The sequence below is a fragment of the Phoenix dactylifera genome, chromosome 1 (assembly GCF_051530095.1).
Source record: "Phoenix dactylifera cultivar Ajwa chromosome 1, Ajwa_hap1_PhDact_Kaust_v1.1, whole genome shotgun sequence".
NCBI lineage: Eukaryota > Viridiplantae > Streptophyta > Magnoliopsida > Arecales > Arecaceae > Phoenix > Phoenix dactylifera.
The window spans coordinates 19,316,656-19,332,161 of NC_143190.1; the positions used below are offsets into that span (position 1 = coordinate 19,316,656).

The following is a 15,506-nucleotide window of genomic DNA, read 5'->3' on the forward strand; positions in this document are numbered from 1 at the left end:
TCTAAGGCAAAGCATATTGAAATAAGGTATCACTTCATTAGAGATCATGTGCAAAATAGAAATGTATGCATTGAGCATGTGTATACCGAGAAACAATTGGCTGACATATTTACAAAACCCTTAAGTAAAGATAGATTTTGCATGCTTAGGAGAGAATTAGGCATATGTGATCCTTTCGGTTGAAAACAAATGAAAGGAACAAGTTATCTCATGATACCCTCTCCCCATTTCGTAAATCCCATGAAACATTGATAAAGTTATTCACGTATAGATTTCCCACACATATATCAATGTCTCATAAAGATTTGGTAAGGATCTGAAAGGAGGAAGAATCAAAAAAAAAAATTCTTTTAGGCCTAAACCGGGGCCGACCTGAGTCCAGAATGGGGTCGACCCCTCCTTGAGACGACCCAAGCAAAAGCTGGGGTCGACCCAACGGCGGGACCCTTGTTTTAAAAGAGGACTTGTGAGCTACATTAGGGCATCACTGTTCATTGAACCCTCTCTCAAACCAAATCTCTTGCTCTCCAATTCCCTCCAATCACTTCCGAACAGTAATAGGTTGCTTCCCCAAGCCGTTAGATCAAGATCTAAGAAAGGATTTAGTGAAAATGGGACCCAAGCGAGCCGTTGCTAAGAGATCCGGGAGAGTTTCACGGCCAACCATTGTAGAAGGGCATTCTAGAGAGTCTTCTACAGTGCCTCCACAAGGTGAGACACGTGCAGAGCCTCCTCCACCTCCTTCCCCTTCAGTTCAACTTGCTAAATATGCAGGGAGATCGGTTACCACGGGTAGAAGGATCTATTCCGAATTTTTGGATCAAGAAGGGTTCCGGTTAGGTGGTTGGATCCGAAGGCAAGGATGGGAGTATCTTTGCTCTCTAGATTTAAAGACCAACCCGGGTTTAGTTCGTGAGTTCTATACCTTTCTATCGGTCTGGGAGGGCTTATGTCTGAGGTCCGAGGAGTTCGGGTTCGTGTTTCGGAGGAAAGTCTGAGTGAGTTGCTTCATCTTTCATACGAGGGTGCCACACCAAAAAAACCAGAGCATAAGATGAGAGCCCTACAGCTGATTTTGGAGAGAGATGACTATGATTTTTTAGAAAATTTAGTATCAGCTGAGATGAGGTTATTGCATAACTTCATAGGTCGGATACTGTTTCCGAAGAGTGGAAGATTTGATCATATATCTGAGCGCGATTTGGCCATTATGGAGCATGTCATTCAGGGTATACCCCTGAATCTTCCAGCCATGATCGTTAGGCAGATGCGTGAGGCCATATGCAGATCGAGAGTATCCTTGCCCTACGATATGGTACTCACCTTGATTTTCAGCCATCATGACATATCTGTAGAGGGAGATATATCCTGAGATTTGTTATTTACCGACACCTACACTGCACGATCCATAGTGCGCATGGATTATGAGAAGGTTTACGATTAGTGGGTGCGTGGAGGCACAGGGGTACATGCACCGGAGGCTGATGCACCAGAGCTTGGAGACTCTATCCCTAAGCCTGAGATACCTGCGGATCACCCTACGGCACCTTCAGAGGCAGGACCTTCATCATCATCCACACCTACGGGATGTACAGAGGAATACTGGAGTAGGATGACTGAGCTTGTGTCAGCTCAGGTGAGGATTCTCTCTGATGGCACGATGAGCAGAATGGACAGTATGACTACTGAGATTAGAGAATTTTCTACTCAGCTGACAGGCCTCAGAGACCGGGTGACAGCATTAGAGAGAGAAAGAGGTTTATGGTCCATATGTGCCCCGAGCAGCTGAGTCAGAGGTTTCGGCACAGAGTCACACGATAGACTCAGTCTCATCAGGCCAGACCTCCCCTCGCCACTTATGCTAGAAGGATGAGAAATAGATCACAGCCCTTAGACTCCCCCTAGGCCCGATGATAGCACTACAGGAGCACATCATGATTAGTGCCTAGGATATATCTAGTTTTCATATGCATTTTACCTTGTTGATGTACTTTGAACCTTGTTTGATGAACATTGTAATTTTGACATCCATGTAATAAAATGTTTCATTTTGATCATGGTATTTGAATTTTATCATTAATTGCTATACATTATTTCTTTTGATGATAACAAAAAGGGGGAGAAGTAAGAAAAGAGAGAAGTTGCAATAAAGGGGAAGAATAAGTTGGAAATAAATACTCACTTAAGGGGGAGCAATGTGCAACAATGAAAATTACAAAACAAGAAAATTTGAATTTTCATTCAAAATTTTTGAATTTGGCACATACTCCTCATGCCTCAATACATAACCTGAAACTCTTGCTTTATCCCAAACTTTTGAAGTTTCATCTTTAATAAAATACAAAAGTAAGGGGGAGAAAATCAAAAGTTCAAATTGGCAATATTTGGATGAAAGAGGGGGAGCTTTTACCTTCAAATTTAGAAAAGCTAAAATTCAGCAACTTAAGCATTTTCCAAATCAAAACCATTAATTCTAACACAAAGCGTCAATTTGCTCATACTCAATGTTTTGTAATCATCAAAAAAGAGGAGATTGAGGATGATAGTGTTATTTCGATGATTAACACAACAATTGAGGGAATATTAGATTAACAATATGACTTAACTTGATACACCACTAATGAACACCATATTCTTGATACATTGAAAGAATGAGATCAAGACGACTCCCAATGATTAACAACGAGATAAAAATATAATAAAAAAAATGATAGAGAGTCTTTAAATCTAATTCAGCAAAGTTTCAAGTGAAATATACTCTTTGTTGCCCAGAGATGGTCACCCAAGAGGGGGGTGAATTGGGTGTTTTAAAATTTTTGTCTAATTAAACAATATACACAAGTGTATGTGCAAAAGTAAAATTAAAGTGGTAAGCACAGTCAATCGCAAACGCAGAGGTTTATAGTGGTTCGGAGCTTCCACTGCTCCTACATCGACTCCCCAAACACCTTTGGGAATTTTTCACTATAATCAGCGATTACAGTCCGGTAGTTTTTCGAGTGAACTACCCAACTCGTTGTTTTACCCCGGGCTAACAACGAACCCTATAATCCCCCAATTTAACCTAGGCTTGGGACGCCTAACCCTTGTTCTAAGTCCCTTGACTGGAACAAGCACAATATTCAAGTGTTTTACAAGAATTTAAAAGCTTCTATGAAAGCAAATAAAACGTTGAAGAACAACAAAACCGGAAGAACCCTCTTTGCCGTTGAAAGCGTGGATGATGGTGGTTCTTCCGATGTGGATCACGTTGGCTTGAATGTGAGCTTCGATTGCCGAGTGGGAGTGAGTAGATGAGCACGAAATCAGATGAAGAAGACTTGAATGCACTTGATTTCTCCTCTTGAAAGCACTAACTCCCTTGTAACTCTTTCTCTTTCTTCTCTCTTGAATGCTCTTATGTTTTGTTGGTGAGAAGTGATTTTTAGGCACTTAAAAGCTCCTTTTTATACTCCTACAAGCAATAGATCCGTTAGACACAAGAATATAGCCGTTAGAATTTCAAACAAACCTGCAAAAATGTGTCAGTCGCGTCCCAGGCATTCCGGAGACGTCTCCGCTTGAACGAGAGACGTCTCGACTGTATAAAAAATCTTTTGACGATGTTGGAGTCGACTCGGCGCTTTCTGGGGACGACTCTGAAGAGGAACAGCTCGATTTCTTGTTTTTCTGTTTTTCTGAGAGAGTCGGCTCGCGTGCCTCGGGGGACGTCTCGGAATTTTTGTGCTTTATGCGTGGGGACGACTCCGCGACGTCGGAGACGGCTCCAACATTTTCTCAACGAAAAAGCAGGTCCTCTAGAATTCCTGAGAGAGTCGACTCCGCGTCCTTCGGAGACGACTCGCGCGCATCCCTTGAAATCGGCCTTTCTGCCGTCTCTGAGAGAGTCGACTCCGGAAAGCCGGAAGTCGGCTCTGACCCTGCGAGACGCCTCGGCAGGTGCCGGGGACGTCTCCAGACGTCCCAGTTTCTTCTCTACATGCCAGAGACGTCTCTGGAACAAACCGGAGACGTCTCGGCTGCCCCTGATCTGTTTTCTTTATCTCAAAGATCTTCAATAAATTCTCCAAAAAATATGGGAACATGCCTTGACAATTCTTAACAATATTCTTAGTTAAACACCTGAAATGCTCAAGTAAATTGTTAATATAAAGGGAATTATACTCTAGTATTTTGTATTCATCAAAATCTATTAGGGGGTCAACAATCTCCCCCTTTTTGATGATGACAAAACACTGAGTATATGCAAAATTTAAAATTAAACATATACACAGTATTTGATCAGATGTACAAGTATTGTGTTTTGGTTAGAGCTAGATATAGTATGCATAATTCAATATAGTCAACTGTCAGTTCTATCCTTATGCATAAGTATTGATCTTAGTAGCTCTTTGAGCAATTTTGGCATATCATCTATCACTTTTAGATTTGCATCAAGTTAAAGTGTAAATTAATAAAATATTGATGCTAATGACAATCAAAAGCCAAATACTTTTGACTCCCCCTTTCTTTTCCAGAAGGACAATATTCTTCAATTTTATCTTTTCATTTTGTTGATTCTAATTCAACTTTCAAGTATGAGTGTAAATTTTGCATTTTGCATTCCATATTGGTTCTACTCCCCCTTTTTGTCATCAACAATGAAGGGGACAAATTTTCCTTAGGTACCTAAAACGCGATGCCTATTAGAATTCAGCATTCATATTACCATGAAGCATTCAATGATTTGGGAAGGTGAAATTTACTCCCCCTTTGTTTTGGAATTCATTTCAGACCTTTTAAATGCAATTATTATGAGTTGTGCTCCCCCTGTTTCATATGCATTGTCAAGTTGGCAAAATAGTGAAATGGTTGCACATTGTCAAGTTTGATCATTCAAGGTACGTTATGACATTTCGATGGCACATCACAGTATTAGAAACATACTCCAAGATTCAAAATGAAGGGTTATGACATTCATATAGTATTACAATCATTTGAAGCCATTACAAGGATTGATTGCTAATACAAAAGAAAGAGTTTCATATAAGCCTAGGGTTTTACAAAAAGATGAACCCTAGATGTCCACAAAAAGTGCCTCACCGGCGACCACGCTCAATAGCCCCAGCAGCAGCCTCCACAAACCTATTTATTGCATCCATTAGACTTCTAAAGTTATCTCCCTGAGATTGATTGAGTGTTGTCACTAATGCTTCAAATTCATGGGTTGCCCTATCAATCCTCCCTTGAAGCTGGGCAGCCACACTGCCCAAATTGCCTTCAGGGCTCGTCAGCTCTTGAAGACCATCCGATATGATCTTCAATTCAGCCTGTATCTCACATGATCTTCTAGTTTGGTTTGATGCCACACAAACCAATTCTGACCCTATAGCTTCCATTTGAGTTCTGATTTCTTTCAACTCTTCTAAGAGTGCTTCATGTGAGGTGCGGATGGGAGCTATCTCAGCAGAAACCACTGATCTCATTTCTTCCCTCATTTGCTGGCACACCATGGATGCTAGGGTGTGCATCTGCTCATCTGACAAGAGCATCGATCCACCAGCTGGAGGAGGAGGCATGGAAGTGGATGGTCCAGCCGAGCTGGAAGGTACATCATAAAAGCTCTCCATATGACCAGTAAAGGTTATAGGGCTATGTGGAGGAGAGAGGTGGACAGGCTACCGATGATGGATCTCAGGCTCTACAGTTTGGGATTTTCTTTTACAGACCTTAACCCAAGACCCGTCTTTCTTGTGAAACTCCATCCTATGTAGTGTGCTCTCGTTATAGAAGTCAGTGTTTCTCAAGGGTTTTTCTGGCTCATTTTCAGGGATATGAACCTTAAAGTGCTTGAAAAGTAAGGTGAAGACCATCCCATACGGTATGCTGAATCTGGAGTACCTATGACATATTGAGATGTAGTTCAACATGAGCCTAGGAAGGTTTAGGGGAATCCCTAGCAGGATGTGGTGCATAATGGCCAAATCTCGCTCCGAGACAAAGTCGAAGCGACCGGTTTTTGGGAACAAGACCCTGTTAATTATGCTCAAGAGCAGTCTCATTTCAGCATTGAGGTCTTGGGACTTAACTATGTCAAGAGGACCGCAGTTCTCTCTACCTAGAATTAGGTTTAAAGCAATCTCCCTTTGAGGATGTGAGGTCGGAGCCTCACCATACTTAGGTATTTGTAACAAACTAGATAAAATGTCCTCATTGATTTCTACCAATGTGCCTCGGACATACCCGGTGTACCCCGAGCTCCCTAAGGCCAAATTACTAAAGATTTCTCTCATTAGGCCGGGATAGGTAGACATGTTTAGGGAACATAGGTGTTCCCAACCTTGGGCACGGAGTCTCTCTCCAATGGAGAACCCCTCACTCGCTAAGAAATGAAAATCTATGTGCCTACCTGTTGTTACTGTGCGACTCGCACAGGAGGGAGTCACGGTTGGCGGAGCAACCGGAGGAGACGGCGCGGAGGACTCTTCCCTCCGTTCCTCGTCGTTTGCCATCCTAGGACGCCTCCCACCACTACGCCTAGCTTTCTTAGGTGCCATTGATTGGAAATCTAGGGAAATGGGCAGTGATTTTGGTTCGATTTGTGGTGGAGAGAAGATGGATGCTAGGGTTTAGGGTTTCGTTGGGGATGATGGAAAGCAGCTCGGGACGGCTCGAGCTGTTTTGGCCTATTTAAAAAAACATTCATTCTGTCCCCGAGACGTCTCCGCGACTAATGCGAGACGTCTCGCCGGGGGGACGTCCCTGCGATTTGCCAGAGACGTCTCCGGCACTGAAAGATTTCAGAAGGTTCCCAATCTTTTCCCAATTCGTTTTATTCAACCTTAATGATCAGTTTGATTTCTTTTGGCGAATATAAAGTGACCTTGAAGTGTATTATTAGTTTGAGTAGCATTCATATTTATCTCTAGAGCATACAAAGCATTGCATATGTTTGAGGAGTTAAATCATTTAAGCTATAGTGTTGAAATCAAATCATGCTTGCATCACAAATTCAATCTACTTGCTAGGATCATACAAGCACAAGGCATTTCTTAAAAAGTTGAACCTTTCTTTACAAAGGGGCTTTGTAAAGATATCGGCCAATTGATTTTCAGTGCATACATACTCAATCAATACATCATTTTTCAACACATGATCCCTTATAAAGTGATGCCTAATCTCTATGTGTTTTGATTTAGAGTGTTAGACAGGATTTTTTGTTAAATTGATTGCACTTGTATTATCACATCTAATTGGAATATTGTCCATTTTGATACCAAAATCTTAAAGTTGTTGCTTAATCCAAAGAACTTGGGCACAACAGCTTCCGGCTGCAATGTACTCAGCCTCAGCTGTGGACAAGGCAACTGAATTTTGTTTCTTGCTAAACCAAGAAACCAAGTTAGCACCCAAGAATTGACAGGTGCCACTTGTGCTTTTTCTGTCGAGTTTGCACCCGGCAAAATCAGCATCGGAATAAGCAATTAAGTTTAAATCAGATTGTTTAGAATACCATAAACCTGCATTAGATGTCCCTACTAGGTATTTGAATATTCTTTTAACAGCTTGCAAGTGTGATTCCTTAGGACATGCTTGGTATCTAGCACACATGCAAATACTGAATAATATGTCTGGTCTACTAGCAGTAAGGTAAAGTAAAGACCCTATCATACCTCTGTACAATTTGCAGTCTACACTTTTACCTTTTTCATCTTTGTCAAGCTTGCAACTTGAGCCCATGGGTGTGCTGATTTTCTTTGCATCCTTCATCTTGAACTTCTCCAACATTTTCTTGATGTATTTGGACTGACTGATGAAGTTGCCTTCCTCTGATTGTTTTATTTGTAGCCCAAGGAAGAAGTTGAGCTCACCCATCATGCTCATTTCGAATTCTCCCTGCATAAGCTTAGCAAACTCTTGACAAAGACTATCATTAGTAGCACCAAAAATTATATCATCCACATAAATTTGCACAAGCAATAAGTCATTCCCTTTTCTTTTAATGAAGAGTGTTTTGTCTACATTTCCTCTTTTAAACTTATTTTCAATTAGGAAATTACTTAATCTTTCATACCATGCCCTAGGGGCTTGCTTAAGTCCATACAATGCTTTATGCAATTTAAAAACATGATCTGGATGTAAGTGGTTTTCAAAACCTGGAGGTTGTTCTACATAAACTTTCTCCATTATATAACTATTTAAAAAAGCACTTTTTACATCCATTTGATAGAGTTTGAAATCCATGAAGCATGCATATGCCAAAAGTAGTCTAATAGCCTCTAACCTGGCAACAGGAGCAAAAGTTTCATCAAAATCTATGCCTTCCTCCTGATTGTAGCCTTTGGCTACTAGCCTAGCTTTGTTTCTTATTACTATTCCATCTTCATCTAGTTTATTTCTATATACCCACTTGGTGCCTATAATTGAAACATTAGGGGGTCTTTTCATTAGAGTCCAAACTTGATTTCTTTCAAATTGGTTTAATTCCTCTTGCATAGCATTTATCCAATTTTCATCTTTTTCGGCTTCTTCTAGTGATTTAGGCTCGATCTGTGAAACGAATGCAAGATAATTACTAGTGTTTCTTAAAGAGGATCTTGTCATTACCCCTTGTGAAGGGTCACCAAGGATTAGATCCCTTGGATGACCATGTGCATACCTCCATTCCCTAGGAAGATCTTGATTTCTCGCTGGGGGTTGATCTTCTTCATCTTGCTGAATTGTATCTTCTTTGATTTCATCCTCATGTTGTTTGTCTTGTATGGAGAATTCCTTCATTCTGTCTTCAAGTATACCTGCATCACCATCTTCTTCTTTTCTAGAAGAATCTCCATTAGCTTCATCAAAAACAATATGAATGGATTCTTCAACAACGAGAGTTCTCTTGTTGAAGACCCTATATGCTCTACTAGATGAGGAATAACCTAAAAAGATCCCCTCATCTGATTTAGCACTAAACTTACTTAGATTGTCCTTTCCATTGTTTAAAATAAAGCAGCGACAACCGAAAACATGAAAATAACTTATATTGGGCTTTTTATTTTTCAACAACTCATAAGGTATTTTCTTTAAGATAGATCTAACTAACGCGCGGTTTAAAATATGGCAGGCAGTATTGATTGCTTCAGCCCAAAAATACTTTGGTAGATTCGATTCGCACAACATGGTACGAGCCATATCTGCTAGTGTGCGATTCTTCCTTTCTACCACCCCATTTTGTTGGGGTGTCCTAGGAGCCGAAAAATTATGATTGATACCGTTTTCTTCACAAAATTTTTCAAAATGCTGATTTTCAAACTCGGTACCATGATCACTCCTAATTGCTTTTAGTTTAAGGTTAAGCTCATTCGAAATCCTATTATGAAACTTGATAAAAGCGGGAAAGGACTCATCTTTGTGGGCAAGAAATGAAACCCATGTAAAACGTGAAAAGTCATCAACAATTACAAGACCAAACTTCTTACCCCCTAGACTAGCAGTTCTAGTGGGTCCAAATAAGTCCATGTGAATTAGTTCTAAGGGTTTTGAGGTTGAGACTATGTTCTTAGATTTGAAAGAGCTTCTTGTCTGTTTCCCTAGTTGACATGCAGCACAAATTTTGTTCTTTTCAAAGTCTATTTTTGGTAGTCCTTTGACTAGATCTTTTGTAATCAATTTAGAAATTAAATCCATGCTAGCATGCCCTAACCTACGATGCCATAACCAGCTAGTCTCATTGACCTTGGCATCCATGGCTACAAGACATTGGCCATCCTTCATGGTGAGATCATCAAGATCTACCATGTAAACATTTTCAAGCCTATGTCCCATAAGTATGATCTCATTGTCAATTGGACTACTAATTATGCATAGGGAAGATTCAAATGACACTTTAAAGCCCTTGTCACAAAATTGACTTATACTTAATAAATTATGTTTTAATCCATTAACTAACAATACATTGTCAATAAATGAAGAGGGTGATATGGAGATTTTACCAACGCCAATGATTTGACCTTTAGCATTGTCTCCAAATGTGACTACTCCTCCTTCTTTTGATTTCAAGGTGACGAAAAGGCTCTTGTCACCGGTCATATGCCTTGAGCAACCGCTATCAAGATACCACATTCTCTTCACTACCAGAAAACACGCGTATAGTGACGGAGATTTCCGTCACTATACCATGTTTCCGGTTACTAATATGGAATTTGTGACCGGAGCTCCCGTTACTGACTTGGTTACAAAAACACGCGTCACTAAATTCTCAGTGACGGCGGCGATTTCCGTCACTAACCTCCGTGACAGAACCGCCGTCACTAAGCCGTTACAAATTCAAGAATTAAATATTTAAGAAATTATGTATTTCCCGTCACTATCTAGTTGCGGAGTTAGTGACGAAGGTAACTTGGTCACTGATTTTGTCACAGAATGCGGTCACAAGTTTGGTCACTAATCTGTCACAACCTTTAGTGACAGATTTAGTCGTCACAGACATGGTCACCCATTTTGTCACTACATTTGTCATTAATCCCGTCACTGACCTAGTGATAAGTTTACCGTCACTAATTGGTTACAAACGCGCTGAGCAAAATCAATTTTTATTAACCAAAATCCTGTCACTAAGTTTATGACTGCTCGTCACAATACTTGATAAACAATTTAGTAACCAAAATTTGGTCACCGATCACAATCTAATAACCTGGAACATTTGGTACATTGATTGGCTCATAACAATAATAATAATAATATCATTAATAGCAAAGGCATTCAACATTACGCAAAAGTCATTTTAAATGTCATTCAAAATTGGCATCAACATGTCCTGAATCCATCAAAATCAAAGTCTAAAAATATGTCATAAAGATCAATAGAGATTTCATTCCTCCTAGGAATGCAAAGACCTATCATCTAAGGCAAAAACAATCATAATGAAGCATGATCAGCAGAACCAGAATCACCATTACTCCCCCGATCTGCATGCCTTGGTCCAAAGCCAATCTCTTCTCTCATCTTTTGAAGAACCTCCTCTTGCCATTTTTTCTTTTTCTGCTCAAGAATACGTAGAAGGTCTTCATGAGTGTACAGCTCTGGAGCTTGACTTGTAGAGGTGGAAGAGGATGATGATTGCCTAATAATTCCAGTGAGATCCTCTAGGGGACTAAAGCCATAGACATGGCCATGAGTTGGGAAACCAGTTGCCTCAAACCACAAGTCATAATCACGTGGAGGAGCATCTGAGGTGGAGGCATCACCATATTTTTTGGAGTATTCAGTTGAATATTTTGCCTGCCAGTTGATTTAAAAGAAGAGAAAAACATTATGGTGGATCAAACAAGAGATAAACATGAGCAAGCTCAATAATATTTATGAATCATAAAAAAATTATACTTACCATGACAGCTTCACTTCTCTTATCTACATATCCTCCCATGCCTTGCTTTGTCTTATGCGTCCGATTAAAAGATTCAACTATTGTTGGCTCCCTACCTAACTTTAATTTCTACAAAAGAGAAAAGAAAAAATTCATTAACAACAGCAAAATTACAAGCACAATTTTAAACTTGTAGATTCTCAGACACCATAGTATCATCGGGTACCAGCACTTGTGCATTATCGACATTAATCCCATAGCTTTCAAAACTAAACCAACAATTTGGATTGACATTGCATACCCTTCCCCATCATTCACTAATATAAAGGGCTAAATCTTTCCCAAGTCCATATCCTTGTAATTGAAGCTACATATATATTAAAAAAATAGCATGCAAATTTTCAGCTAATATGATTCTAATGTGAAGTATAAAATTTTCATGTATTTTCAACCATATAAATTAAACGTGTATTGGCCAGATCTGGATATGCGCTAAGATACAGTGGCTGCATATTATGACATCGAATTCTACATCAAGAAAAACAAAAATCCTCCCCCCCCCCCCCCCCCCCCCCCCGCCGCGGACAACACACACACAAGAAAAAAGGTTTTGAGTCTAATCATTTTGTCAGTAATAAGTAAGTAAAATTACCATGATGAACAACCTAACAAACAGGCCAGTAGGACGCACACCTGTAAGAACCAGTTGCTACCCGTAGTCCATCACCACTTAGGCAGCACTCAAATTTGTCGAAAATGGAGTCACTTTCATATAAATCACATAGCTGTATGAAAATAGAACCATCATAACCAAAGTACATGGTGCATTACATCTTTCTCGCCAACTATAATTAACATGAGCTAAACTGTAACAAAAACAAATTACCTGAGGCCTTAAATATTCATGGACCTGAAAAGTTGCAACCGGACCAGAGTCCATGTTTATATCCCATAACTGGAAAAATCGCATAAGGAAAAAAAAAGAAAAGTAAATCTAAATGAGACAACAAAATAAAACAAAAACCAACATCATGAGCTTCATAGGAAAGACTACAAAAGATATAACAGACTAATGCTACAAACAGACATCAAAAATAGCTACATGTAAATCCTACAGACACCAGAAATAGTTACACAAAATCAAGGTAGAGCTGCAATACTGCTAGACAAATAACATCATCATTCTTCATATTAAAAAATTAGCAAGGGAAGGGAAAAACTTTCATGTGTCTCAATTAAAGGGCAGAATTACTAGCTTATAAATGAACTAGAGCGAAGCTGTGCCATATACTTTACCAATATTTGTTTTTTATTGTGCCAAAGCCAGGGGACAGAAGAAAAAAAAAATAGTTCAACCATTTGCTACCATCACCTAGCACACATGAAGCATGTATGTGTGCATATGAACGAGAGTCTGTGCATAAAGAGTATTAGCCTCACTCAGCCCAGGATGATGGGTGCATGACTTAAACCAAGGAGATGGGTATTCGACTTTTACTTTTTATGAACTTTTTTCATGATATAAAATGGAGCAAAATAGGGATTCGTGAATCCCCATTTGCCTACAAATTAAATGCTACATTATTGATTGCCTTGAAGTAGAAAATATCACAATTTTATATAACAAGGAGCTCGTGAATCCTCATTTGCCTACAAATTAGGAAGGATCACAGATTGTATTACAAGGAGAAACCTCATTTCTCCAACAGAAGTGTGCACAGCTTAAAACATTGACAAAGTCCATTCTTTGATCTTTTCATACAATGGGAAAGTCATCATAGACTTGAAAACTGAAAGGGTCAACTGCAAAAGTCACATTGCTGCTCACAATCATGGAATACTGTCTAAAGTGACTTCCAAAGATCTAGAATGTGCAATCCAAAAGAAAGCTGCAGGAGTTTACACAGCATAAGGACAAAAGTGAAATTACATAAACATGTGATATGAGTTAGTTGTGCCTCTTAGGCACTTGGGCTTGCATGACGGATATAGTTCTCATTTCTGAACTTCTGATTCACAAAATTGCTCCTTATTATACTGCATTATATTACTTCTTCCTTTTATGCACCTTGTCAACACCATTATTACCTTGCTCTAGTGCCGTTTGGGCCAAAGAATTGATAACTCACTAATAATATTAGACAATCTGTACAAGAATAGGCAACAAGTTCTCTTGTGCAGTAATGCTGAACAGTAACATGAAATATCATAATCAAATACAGATGTTGCGAAAGTAGTGAGCTCTTCAAATAAATGGATTTGAACCTCTTGATCCCAGTAGTTGTAGGTCATTACCTTAATGTCAAGAATCCATTTCATCTGACTATTAAATTTTTAAACCACTTCCTTGCCTATTGCAGTAACCAGAAATTACTCAAACTACCAATTCAAAATTATGCAACCAAAACAGCTAACAAAGCTTATGAAAAAAAGGAACAAAGTGTCACTTTACTGATATATGTTGAAGCCTTCGCATCAATGGCATCTTTAGAGTATTGTATTCTTAACTGCTTAACAAAAACCAAATAAAAGCAAAGTTTCACCTATTACTACAAAAACTCATATCATTTAGCACAACATCTCGAGGATTCTTGATTAATTAAAATGATCCATCATGTGCTTAAAAAAGGATGTAAAATTTATCAAATATTATGTTCAAAATATTTCTGACTTAGTTCCTCCATAAATACTAATTAATTATCTTGTCTCCAAAATTACTGCTCAAATTTAGAAACCACTGCACACAACTTCCAAAACAAAAGAATATTTTCTGGAATGTGTTAAAATGTAAAAGCATGACACGTTGCCAGCAAGCATAATTCATATTGCTAATCCCTCAAGAAAAAGCAAATAATAAAGAAATTAAATTGCAAGAGGGATACAACTGTATGAACCTTAAGCGTCATATAATCACGACTTAGGATGTGCCTTCCATCTTGTCCAAATTTAATATCTGAAATTGAAGCAATGATCTCAGTAAAAAATGACCTTGAACCTGGAGCCTCCTCAAACCTGTATATGGAGAAGTCCCATTAGCTAAAGCAACACCAGACATGCTAAAGAGTCTAAAAGACACTTGTAACTGGGCCAGTAGAGTCCCATTAGGGTTTACCTCTGGGAAGAACCAGTTTAGGGTTTTGAAAACCCTAGCCGACGAGCAAGAAAGAGGGGGGCGCCGACGGGGTGATGTAGCCACAAGTTTGATCCCGGGTGAGAAGGAGATGAACACAGGCGCCGAGCAAAAAAATAATGAAACCCTCGGTAGGTTAGGGTTTACCTCCGGGAAGCCTAGTTGTGTGTTCTGAAAACTCTAGCCGACGAGCAAAAAGGAGGGGGGCGTCGACGAGGTGATGTAGCCGCGATCGGGAGGCGTGATGTAGCCGGAGAGGAGAGGGAGAGGCCGGAGGTGGAGGAGAGGAGAGGCCGGAGGTGGAGGTAGAGGAGAGGAGAGGCCGGAGGTGGAGGAGAGGAGAGGAGATGGGAAGCCGGAGGGGAGGCAAAAATGGTCGGCAAGGGGGAGCCGGAGAGGAGAGGCCGCAGGCGGAGGAGACGAGAGGAGATGGGAAGCCGCCCAAATCCCTAACTCGGGACTCCACTAAGAAGTCGGTCTGCAAGCCAAATTTCATATTAAACTATTTTTTACCTATAAGGCTGTGGGCTAAGTCGGTTTGCAAGCCAAATTTCATATCAAGCTATTTTTTATCTATAAAGCTGATTGGATGAAGAAAAAAATAATTTTGAACTATAAAGCATGGTAAAAAAATTTCAGACCTTCTTCCAAAATCCAATCCCATTGCAGGAAAGTTGCAATAGGGGTGCAAATGGGTCATGGGCGACACCATGAGATTTGAAAATGAGAAGAAGGAATTTGAGTTTTCTGGAGAAAAATTGGAATTTGGGTTATCGAAGAAATTTGGACGGAACGGCGGGCACACTTAGTTTCATTTTAGATTTTCCTCCTTTTATCTTTTTTTTAAAATTTACATCTACTCAAAAATAATATTTTTAATATTTTTGGAATTAAAAATTAAATTTGGTGACGGAAATTTTTGTTAATAACCTGTCACCGCCAAAAATAATTTTTAAAAATTTATAAATACTTGGGTTACGATATTTGTGACGGCTGCATTTGTCACTGTCTGGTTGCAATTTTGGTTATCATATTGCTGACAGATAC

General features: G+C 39.5%; 2 long non-coding RNA genes across 2 annotated transcripts; both read right to left on the bottom strand.

Annotated features, from left to right (window-relative positions):
• Positions 1 to 10,683: 10,683 nt before the first annotated feature.
• On the bottom strand, positions 10,684 to 12,289 carry LOC149768533 (uncharacterized). The gene is made up of 3 exons (XR_016407466.1): positions 12,216 to 12,289; positions 12,023 to 12,114; positions 10,684 to 11,458 (listed from the first exon to the last, which is right to left on the bottom strand). It is a non-coding gene; the product is annotated as an uncharacterized LOC149768533 (long non-coding RNA).
• A 1,983-nt stretch (positions 12,290 to 14,272) lies between these two features.
• Positions 14,273 to 15,242, bottom strand: LOC149768534 (uncharacterized). Its single transcript, XR_016407477.1, has 2 exons — positions 14,442 to 15,242; positions 14,273 to 14,341 (listed from the first exon to the last, which is right to left on the bottom strand). It is a non-coding gene; the product is annotated as an uncharacterized LOC149768534 (long non-coding RNA).
• Between the last annotated feature and the right edge of the window lie 264 nt (positions 15,243 to 15,506).